Below are 11,070 nucleotides of genomic sequence, written 5' to 3'. Positions count from 1 at the left end.
AAAATTTGTGAAATATATATATATATATAATAATTCTTGAATTTAAATTTAATTATGGTTGAAGAAAGATAACATTATAGCATAAAAAATCCGCGGCAAGGCAAGCTCATATTTTTTCAATTGTCATTGGTGGTCGCTAGGTGGTGAGGTTATATAGTGGTAAGTGGGGAGGAGAGAAGAAGAAAGAGAGGATGAAATGAAAATGTCTTTAATTGAATTTCATTAGATTTTAATCTAAAAATGAATATTTTATTAAAAATAGGTCATATGCATGTCACGTGGTGAGTTTCCATCCATCACATGTTTCTCAGATCTTTTACGAGTCAATAAAACTAATCGATGGTATAGTGGTCTCTTGAAGACTTTTTTTTTTTTTTTTTGTTGCATTTTGTTGACCACATAATTAAATTTAATTGAGTAATCTAAAGTACAACACATGTGGAACTTATTTAGAGTCTACAACCTTGATGAGAAATGATCTCAAGAACCACCAAGGGGAAGGTTTTAATGTTCAAGCCTTCAAGGGTCTATGTTCACCACAAACCCTAAACTCATTTTAAAACCTTCAAAGGATTTATTTATCCTTCAACATCACCATTAAAACTCCTACCCTACACCAATGTTGATTGGATAAGAGACCCTACAGACCGACGTTCAACTATTGGACTTTGCTTTATATTTGGGGATTCCCTTATCTATTGGTGCAACAAACAAGGATACTGTGGTCCATTCCAACACATATAAGTTTAGTATATCTATTGTGACAATCGGAGAGCAATCCAAATTGGACAATGATGTTATTCATGAATGTATCGAGCACATTAGAATTACCTTCGCTTTGTTCATCACCACCTTACACTTGTTTCTTCCCATTTTCAATTGGCTAACATCTTCACGAAGCCACTTCTATTAGGACACTTCAGTGATTTTGTATCCAAACTCAAGTCAATCTCTTAACAATCTACAATAAGTTTAGAAACATAAAAAAATTTATAATTGTTAAGTTTTTTTTTTTTTTTTTTTTTGAGAAAGAAACTAATGGATTTTATTAATAAAATTCAACTACATCCAATTGTAAAATCAAACCAATATGAGATGAGACATCTTCCATCCATACTTGAAAATCTGGTATGCATAATGCATTTTTAGCCAGACTATGAGCAACCCCATTCTCAGTTCTCTTAATGTGAGAATATAATAATCCTTCTCTACGAATATGTGAAAACCTAATACAATGAAATAAACTTGCAAAACATTTAACATCACAACTAAGTAAACCAAAGGATTCCAAAGACTGCAAATCTGCATTCAAAACATTCATTGCAATCTCTAAAACTCCCTCTAGGGTGACATCTTCCAAACTCATATCAGCATCAAACTATAAAGCCTTTGATATAGACAAAGTTTCAAGTTCTATGACAGTTAGGGGGAAAGGGATGATTGCAACCATGTGTGCCAAGCCTTTTCCTTGGCATTCTCGGATGATCACTCCAATCCCTGCCCTATCTTCTTCTTGAAATATTGTATCGATATAATTTGTGCCCGAACCCTCCACAATTACATCAATAGTCGATCTCCAAAACAACACTAATCCACATCCCATATCCAAAACAACATCCACAGAATTTTGTTCCCGGAAAATCGCATCATCAGAGTTCACCTTCAGGATCAGCCATGGAGGTGGTTTCCAAATGGCACGATGTTGAGACTGATTGGACTGATCTGGCTCATTACCCTTCATTGCTGTTGTTGCGCTTTTTTCCTTGCTTGGAATATTGACCATATTAAACACTTGCTATTGGGATTGCTAGGAATTAGAGTTAATAGGAGCAATAATTGGTGAGTTGTCATCATTCCTTGCATTTAACTCCGTATCAATGCCCTTAGGACAGCTTAAAATCCCATTAATTATGGGAGATAATGGCAGCTAAAATTCTGGCTTCCATGATTAGTGAGATTCGTATCACTCCAACCGTTACTCATTGAATGCTTGTCCCCTCCCTGCCTGTAACGTTCAGCTCTTATTGGCTCATCGGTTGGCTCAAGCACTAACTCGAAAAGCTTCTCGGTTTGGTTCTACTGAGTCGGTGGCTCCTCTTCCCTTGACTGAGAAGCTTGTCCGGCTTTGTTGTTCATCTTTCTCATAGAAAAGAATCCCGACACCGTAATTGATTTCTTCTTCGAAATCACAAATGGAGGCGCACGTAAATTGGGACCAAACTCCATTGAGATTGCCTGAGAGTCCAAAACACTACCCTGAAATCTGTTTCCCAAACCCCCCTAAAGAAAAACCCTCAAGCCTAGCAATACACTTGGTATTCCTAGAGACCTAACACCACCTTCAGATGAAGGAACCAACCAATTCTACATTGCAAGAGAGTTCAGAGGTACACACTGAACTCTCAAGCAGCAGAGAAACTACACTTGCCCCTTACAATTGTTAAGTTGGCAAGTTGTTATTAGGAGATAAAAAAAGTGATGTCAGTAGTGAACTTAGATGAAAAATGAAAACTAATAAAAGTTTGTCAACTCAATTATTGTGAAAATTATTATATAGTATTACACGTCAAATTAACATGATGAGGGGCTATTAGAATACGGGCTCAAGACCCCAAGGCCTGGACTATTGCTTGGGTACTATTGTGTTGTTATTGTACTGTGATACTGTTTATCCTATTTTGTATGTCTATGTAAAGGCATCATCTTATGTACAATTCTATAGAATCTATACACAAACACAAGCATTGAGTCTTTTCATTAGCAATAGGATGTTGTTGCTTGCCCCTCTTTCATATTGCTAAAGCCTAGCACTTAATACAACAATATAGTCCAAATCAACAAATTTGGCCACGCTGATAAAATTCATTTGATAAATTTTAAAATGTAAGTTTTCCATGGGAAAACAGGTCCATACAATACAACAAAGAAATTAGAATCTCCTATAACTTTACTATGGTCCATTGGAGTCCATGTAGAGTGAATTAGATCAATGGAACTTCCTCCAACAAATAGATGATGGAGATATTTCATCTAAGCCTCACCAGAAGATGTACAATTACCAAGATCCAATGTGAATGTTCCATTCTTCTTATCTATTTATACTACTGTTTAAGGGGCTGCACCTGTTTGGACCGGATTTTTTTTTTTTGTTCCAAAATATCCATACAACCTACGTTTAAGTAAGGGCAAAACTTGGTAAAATACTTCTTTAACTCCCACTAAAACATTGCCTACAAAAGAGTACCGCTCTCCTAATGGTTTTCAAATTGCTTTATCCATTTATTAAAAAAAAAAATTAAAATTAAAATTAAAACAAACACAAGTTTGATAAATTTAAAAAAAAAAAAAAACTGTATACCCACATTTTAGTCACACACAACTCCAAACATCTACCCAGCAATTTTAAATATCCCCATTGTCATTAAGCAATTATTAAACACTGTTTTTTTTTTTTTTTTAATTTAACCCCACGTTTTAGGGTATTGGATATAAACAAAAATTATCCTTATTTTCCTATTGTAGGGAGATTTCCCGTACAAGCTCTTTGTCCGCTTTAGGGAGCCAAGCCCGCATGGTTTTGTTTTCAAGCGACGTGGGCAAGTAAGCATTGCACTTGGACTTAGTCCCACATTGGCAAGAAATGTGCCCCACTCATGGTTTATAAGCCCTTGGAGCAACCATGAGTGTACCACTACTACATATCATTAAGCAAGATCACATTGCTTTTGTTTTTTGGCTAAACATATATTTCTTTTTTTTTAGAAGCTAGTTAAACATATATTTCAAGTTTATAAGTTAGAATCTAAATTAAAAACTCCTTAATTTTAGCTACAAATTTTACCATTCCACTAATTTCTCCTCACTATCAGCCATTACTTGATCAGTTATTCAATTAGCCCACTACAGAAGCAGTTAACCAAAATCACAATACTTACCCCTACTCTAGATCACATATAAAATTCTTCTTCTTCTTCTTCTTTTTTTTTTTTTTTTTTTTTTTTTTTTTTTTCGATTGTGGAAGGTACCTTCAATGTTGAAGAGGGGTACTGCACCTCCAGATTACAAATAAAATTGATTTTTACGGTTATAGAAAGCGCCTTGAAAGTGTGAAGAGGGTTACTGCGTAGGAGGTATGTGTTTTTCAATGAATATAACTAATATTTGAATTTTACATAAATATTTACCCGTGATATGTATTCTTTCACTCTTTGTGATAATTTCTATTTTTTCTTGATCAGGGTCACTAAAGTTTTATAGTCGCTATAGAAATAGATACAGGAAAGAGAAACTCTACTTACAAAAACAAAAGATTTTTTCTAATTGTCCCTGCTCAAACAAAAAAAAAAAGCTTTTCTATCTCAACTGTATCTTAATGTACATGGCTCATTTCTTTTTTCTTTTTTTAATAAAGAAATAAACAGTCTTCTAACACTTTTTTTTTAATCACCATCACTGACCATTTGTAAAATTTGATGAGGATTACGCATTTTGTAGATGGTTTGTTGAATTTGGGTAGGTTACTTTTGTTAATCCTTATTCAAGGTTGCTTTTGTTAATCCTTATTCTAATTATAAAGACTTTGAAGTGTTGAAGTGTTTTTCTTTATTTTCATATTTCCTTATCATTATCTTTTTTTTCTTTTTTTCTTTTTTTTTTTCTATATGATATGCGTTTGTTTGTTAAAGCTTACTCATTACCTTAAAGAAATGGAATATTTATTGCTTTTCTTTGAATACAATATTGCAATATGTAGAACTTTGTTTATTAAAAAAAAAAAATTGATTACAATATTACCGTAAGTAAAACTTTTTTTTATAAATAATTGTGCAATTTGGATGAGTATTAAACTGTGTTACTTTACTATTAACCAAAAAAAGATGAACATATGGAATATATATTGCTTTTCTTTGAATACAATATTGGAGTATGTAGAACTTTGATTACGATATTACCGCACGTAAAACTTTGTTTATTTATTTATTATTAATAACTATGCAATTTGGATAAGTATTAAACTGTGTTACTCTACTATTAACCAAAAAAGATGAACATATTAATTATATTGCAATCTTAATCAATGAAAAAAAATAGTATTAAATTAGACAAACTATTCAATTTGGATAAGATTGCAATATAATTAATATGTTTATAGATTACTTAGAGAAAGTAGTTATATTTAATCCTTACTCTAATTTTTTTTTGGTCTATTTTTTAGGGTGACATATCAACAATTTTGTTGAATTGCATAGTGGGCATATTGGATGAGTTTGGGTGAGACACTTTACAAAAATTATTGTATGATTCCAAACTCACATAAAGTGGCGGTCATCTATCAAGTGGTTGTTAATGACTCCTTTTTGTATATAAGAAATACTATTTATCCTACCTATGCATATATTTATCAATTTGTGTAATTATATGTTGGATTCAATTTATTGTTTTTTAAAATATTAATGTACAGTTTAGCTTTATTTTTCTCAATCACATATCTTCCATATGAAATTAATTAATTATCCCTAACAATTTTCGTGCCTTTCACTACAACTTCTTTTCATTTTTTTAAGAAAATGCATTTTAAAAATTAAATGAAATTATTGTTTGCGTGAGAGACTTCCCATAATCACAATCTTATTAAATTATTTAAATGAAAACTATTTAATTTTTTTTAGACATTTGAAACTTTTGTTATGGATGTAGACTTAATGGCTACATATTATGACTAAGTGACTACCTTTTAGGATTTCTTTTTTTAGAAAAATAGCCTCTGAGCACGCGCGTATTATGACAAAAAAAAAAAAAAAAAAACCTCTGAGCACACGTTCATGCGCATGCTCAGAGGCTCTTTTTTTTTTTGGCTACATATTATGACTAAGTGGCTACCTTTTAGGATTTAAAAAAAAAAAAAAAAAAAAAAAAAAAAAAAAAAAAAAAAACAGCGCTCAATGCGAGCTTAGATTTTTTTTTTTTTTTTTTTGGTAAGGGTGAATTTAGAGCATCCATTATAATTTTGGATCACTACATTTTCCAATTACAAAAAAAACCTAGGGGTGTGATGAAACATTCATCACACCCCTAGGTTTTTTTTTTTTTGGGTGATTGAAAAATATATTAATCCAAAATTATAATTTATACATATTATTGACTTTTACTTAAAAAAATAAAAGAGTCTTTGAGCACGCGCGTGAGTGCGTGCTTAGACGCTAGTATTTCTTTAAGCAAAGGAAGAGACCTAACAACAAAACTAACTTACATCCACCCATAAATTTATTTAATTAGCTAATTTGCTTCAAAACTTGTTGATTGAAAACATTTTTGATCCATTCAACTTTGGGTCTGTTGTCAAATTGGTACGTAAGACCTTAATTTTTAGTCCATTTAATTCCTAAAATTTGCGTTTATTGTCAATATATGACTGAACATCAATTGAACTTTGTGAAAAAAATGATAAAATACTGTTCCTACTTTGGTTATTTTTTTATTTATACAAATGAGGTGATTTTTAAATTTAACTCATACGCACGACTGTGATCAAAATTTAATAAAGTACGTTGTTTTTTGTTTTTGTTTTTCCTGATAACTGGATTTGAATAAAAATACAATATTGATAAAAATTCGAACTTTATAGATATTAATGAAGTACGTTGTATTTTAGCTAAGCTTATTTATTTAATTATTTGAGTTTTTTTTTAGAGAATTAATTATTTGAGTTATTATTGTGATTTAAAAAGTTAACGGATATCCTATGAATATTAATTTAGAGAAAATTTTTAAGGGAAAAGAAAATTTTAATTGACTTTTTTAATGGTTTTTTTTTTTTTTTCATATTTTCCATGAAATTAATATTGCAATTTTTTTAAAATGATTCATTAACAAATACCTAAAGCCTTAAGGGTATTCGTTAGTCGGACCCATATAATTATTTATTTTTTATATTGACAACATTAATAACCAACTAACGTGAGTGTCACTCCAATAACAACTAACTACTTGTGATTTGTTATAAAAATGTTGTGAAAATATTGTGGACATAACACTTACCTTTGCTTTTTGGGCTTTTGAGCTTTTTTTTTTTTTTTTGATAAACAGCAGACGCAAACTTTCATTAATCAGAATCAGAAATCAAATTGGATACAACTCTATGAACTTGGTTCAAGATAACTGGGGGAATGTCTGGTATGGTATCAATATGTGATGGCTGGTATGGTATCAAATCTGCCCAAAAGAAATAGACACGGAAGTGTAGGATGATTCACAAAAAAGAAAAAAGAAAAAAGGTTTGTCCCAACTCCAACACTCCATTCTTTTAGGATTCTTTTGTAAGAATCCTGCAAATTCTTTGAGTGACTCTTAAATCAAATGTTAACCATTTATTATCAAATAGATAATTTAGATTTATTATGTTATTAATATTTATTTTTATTTCTATTAAAATTATTACAATGAACTTTAAAAGTAATGAATAATTAAATTTTTGATAAGTCTATAATTGAATTCCCTAAACACTAAAATGAAAAGCTCAATTTCATCTTCAACTTTAATTCAAAAATAAACTTTTTTTTTTTTCAACATGTCATCTCTATAATGGAGTTTTCTTGAACTGTCAATATTTATTTTTCATTTTGTTCGTTTGTCAAAAAGAAAGGTTTGTGGCTTCCTTTTTCGACCGTCCCTAAGGACAACCAGACAAAGGAGTTCATCACCTCTAGGCTCTAAAAGTTCCAAATTCTAATGTTAGTATGTATTCCAAGGTCATTTTTAAATATACTATAGGGCTATACCTACCTAATCTTAATTGTAATAAACCTATTATTATATATAAAAAAATTTAGAATCATAAAAAAGATATATAAAATAAGCTAATAACCTATATTATCCTGTATTGCATTTAATTATTGGATGTAAAGTATGTGCAAAAACAAGTGTATGCCAAAGATTCTCTAAATTCCTAAAGTATTAAAGACACACACGAAAATTTACAACATCTTTCGTAGTTTGTTGAGGTTCCAAGTTGTAAAAAGTGTATCATAGATTTGCAATTGACATATTTTTATTATACATTAATTACTAATAACATATCATCTCAATAATTGTCATTTTTTTTTGTGTGTCATTAGTATTGATATTCCAAAGTGTTAAAAACCAAATTAAGAACTTTGATTAGTTTTTTTTTTTGAGAGAGAGAGAAAGGACTTGATTAGTTGATCTTAGAAAATAGTTCATAAAACTTTTTTATGTAAATATGAAGAAAATTCATGAATATGACATTTCGGTGGCTTTTTCTTGGAAGGACAAATGAAGAAAAAATCTCAATTTGAAAACCATAAATTCCAACAATGATTATTTGAAAACAATATTCAATTGTTTTTTTTTTCGAAATATGCTAAAATTATTAGGAATCTCATTATGAAAAGCTTATAAACTGAAATGTAAATAAACGTGATTAATTCTTTTTTTATTAACACTATTATGTTTTATATTTAAAAGTCAACCCACCATTTACACAAGTTAGATAATAAAATTAGTAATAGGTTTAATTAATATCACTATTTTTGCCCCTCTAAATTTAATAGAAAAACTATTTACAAAAACAAGAACAAAAATGCCCCACTACAAAATGATTTATTCAATGCATTTGAAAATTCCAAATCTAAACCTTGGAATTTGAATACAATACAAAATTACGAACATTGGGATTAATACTGATAAGTTCTTAGGGATCAGTGAGCTAAAAAGTCTTTGGATGCTGCTGATCTTGAAGAACTAGTCCTGGAAAACCAAAGAAAATCATAGAAGACCGGTGGAAGTCGGCCTTTAATTCTCCAATGGTAAAGTTAGTGGATTGAAGTAGAAAAAAGAGTCTTCAAAGACTTCACTAGTTTTTTTATCTAGAATTTCAAAAGAGAGAAAAAGTCCCCTTACCTCTGCGTAGAAGGGTCTTTATATAGTGTTAGAAATCAGTTATTTCTCCTATCGTCGTAGAGTTTGAAGGATTTAGAGGGTAACTTCCATAACTGTCATAGGAGTCACCTCATCGGGACCTGTGTTGAGATTCAAACAATATGACTCTTCAACATGACTCTTGGTTGGAAGTGTGTTGAAGTGTAACTCTTGGTGAACCTCACTCGTCCATCATTAAGGAAGGACGAGGTTCACTACTTGCTCGTCCTTCATTGGATAAGCAAATGGAGGATGAAAGAGGACGGTTAAGGAAGGACGAGTGTACCAACCATTCGTTCTCCGCTTTGTACATTGCTATGGACGGCCATATGAACGAGTAATTGACTTGGTGTTTTTCTTGCACCATCAAATACAAACAAAGATCAATTATTATGAACCAAAAACAAAAAAGATATCATCCTAATTGCAAACCAACAAAAAGAATGGTACAAATTTCCACATCTATTTTAAGTCATAACCCCAAAAAAAAAAAAAAAAAAAAACATTTCCATATATATTAGATATCACTCTTGATATATTAAAGCAACCTACATTTCATGATCGGGTTCACAAACCTCTCAGGATTGAGAATTATGAAAATAGAAATTGTGAGATTTATTATTCAAGTGACAGTTGTTAATTAAATAAATAATTTCACAGCAGTTAATTCAATGTGTCTTACACACTTAAGACACATCAACACATCAACTAGAAGTCCCCATTTCCATGATCAAGACAAACTATCTTAGTTAACATGTTATAGTCTTCGTAAATGAAACGTCCAATTTTATCATCGACTACAAATTATTACATTTTTGAGTTTATAAGGAACTTGAATTTATATATTCTGTAACTAAATCACATACAATGTATCTCAATGACTATGATAATGTTCAATTAGTTCATTTACAAATAATCTCATATAATTAAACAATTTAATTATTTATAACATGCCTATAAATAGTTATTTTTTTGATAGATATATGGAAAAGTTTTTTTTTTTTTTTTTTTTTGGGATTATGACTTAAAATAGATGTGGAAATTTGTACCATTCTTTTTGTTGGTTTGCAATTAGGATGATATCTTTTTTGTTTTTGGTTCATAATAATTGATCTTTGTTTGTGTTTGATGGTGCAAGAAAAACACCAAGTCAATTACTCGTCCATATGGCCGTCCATAGCAATGTACAAAGCAGAGAACGAATGGTTGGTACACTCGTCCTTCCTTAACCGTCCTCTTTCATCCTCCATTTGCTCGTCCAATGAAGGACGAGCAAGCAATGAACCTCGTCCTTCCTTAATGATGGACGAGTGAGGTTCACCAAGAGTTACACTTCAACACACTTCCAACCAAGAGTCATGTTGAAGAGTCATATTATTTGAATCTCAACACAGGTCCCGATGAGGTGACTCCTATGACAGTTATGGAAGTTACCCTCTGAATCCTCCAAACTCTACGACGATAGGAGAAATAACTGATTTCTAACACTAGATAAAGACCCTTCTACGCAGAGGTAAGGGGATTTTTTCTCTCTTTTGGAATTCTAGATAAAAAAATTAGTGAAGTCTTTGAAGGTTCTTTTTTCTACTTCAATCCACTAACTTTACCATCGGAGGATTAAAGGCCGGCTTCCACCGGTCTTCTCTGATTTTCTTTGGTTTTCTAGGACTAGTTCTTCAAGATCAGCAGCATTCGAAGACTTTTCAGCCCACTGATCCCTAAGAACTTATCAGTATTAATCCCAATGTTCATAATTTTGTATTGTATTCAAATTCCAAGGTTTAGATTTGGAATTTTCAAATGCATTGAATAAATCATTTTGTAGTGGGGCATTTTTGTTCTTGTTTTTGTAAATAGTTTTTCTATTAAATTTAGAGGGGCAAAAATAGTGATATTAATTAAACCTATTACTAATTTTATTATCTAATTTGTGTAAATGGTGGGTTGACTTTTAAATATAAAACATAATAGTGTTAATAAAAAAAGAATTAATCACGTTTATTTACATTTCAGTTTATAAGCTTTTCATAATGAGATTCCTAATAATTTTAGCATATTTCGAAAAAAAAAACAATTGAATATTGTTTTCAAATAATCATTGTTGGAATTTATGGTTTTCAAATTGAATTTTTT

This window comes from Quercus suber, unplaced genomic scaffold (assembly GCF_002906115.3).
Source record: "Quercus suber isolate HL8 unplaced genomic scaffold, Cork oak 2.0 scaffold_9, whole genome shotgun sequence".
Lineage (NCBI taxonomy): Eukaryota > Viridiplantae > Streptophyta > Magnoliopsida > Fagales > Fagaceae > Quercus > Quercus suber.
This window is presented reverse-complemented; position numbering follows the sequence as displayed.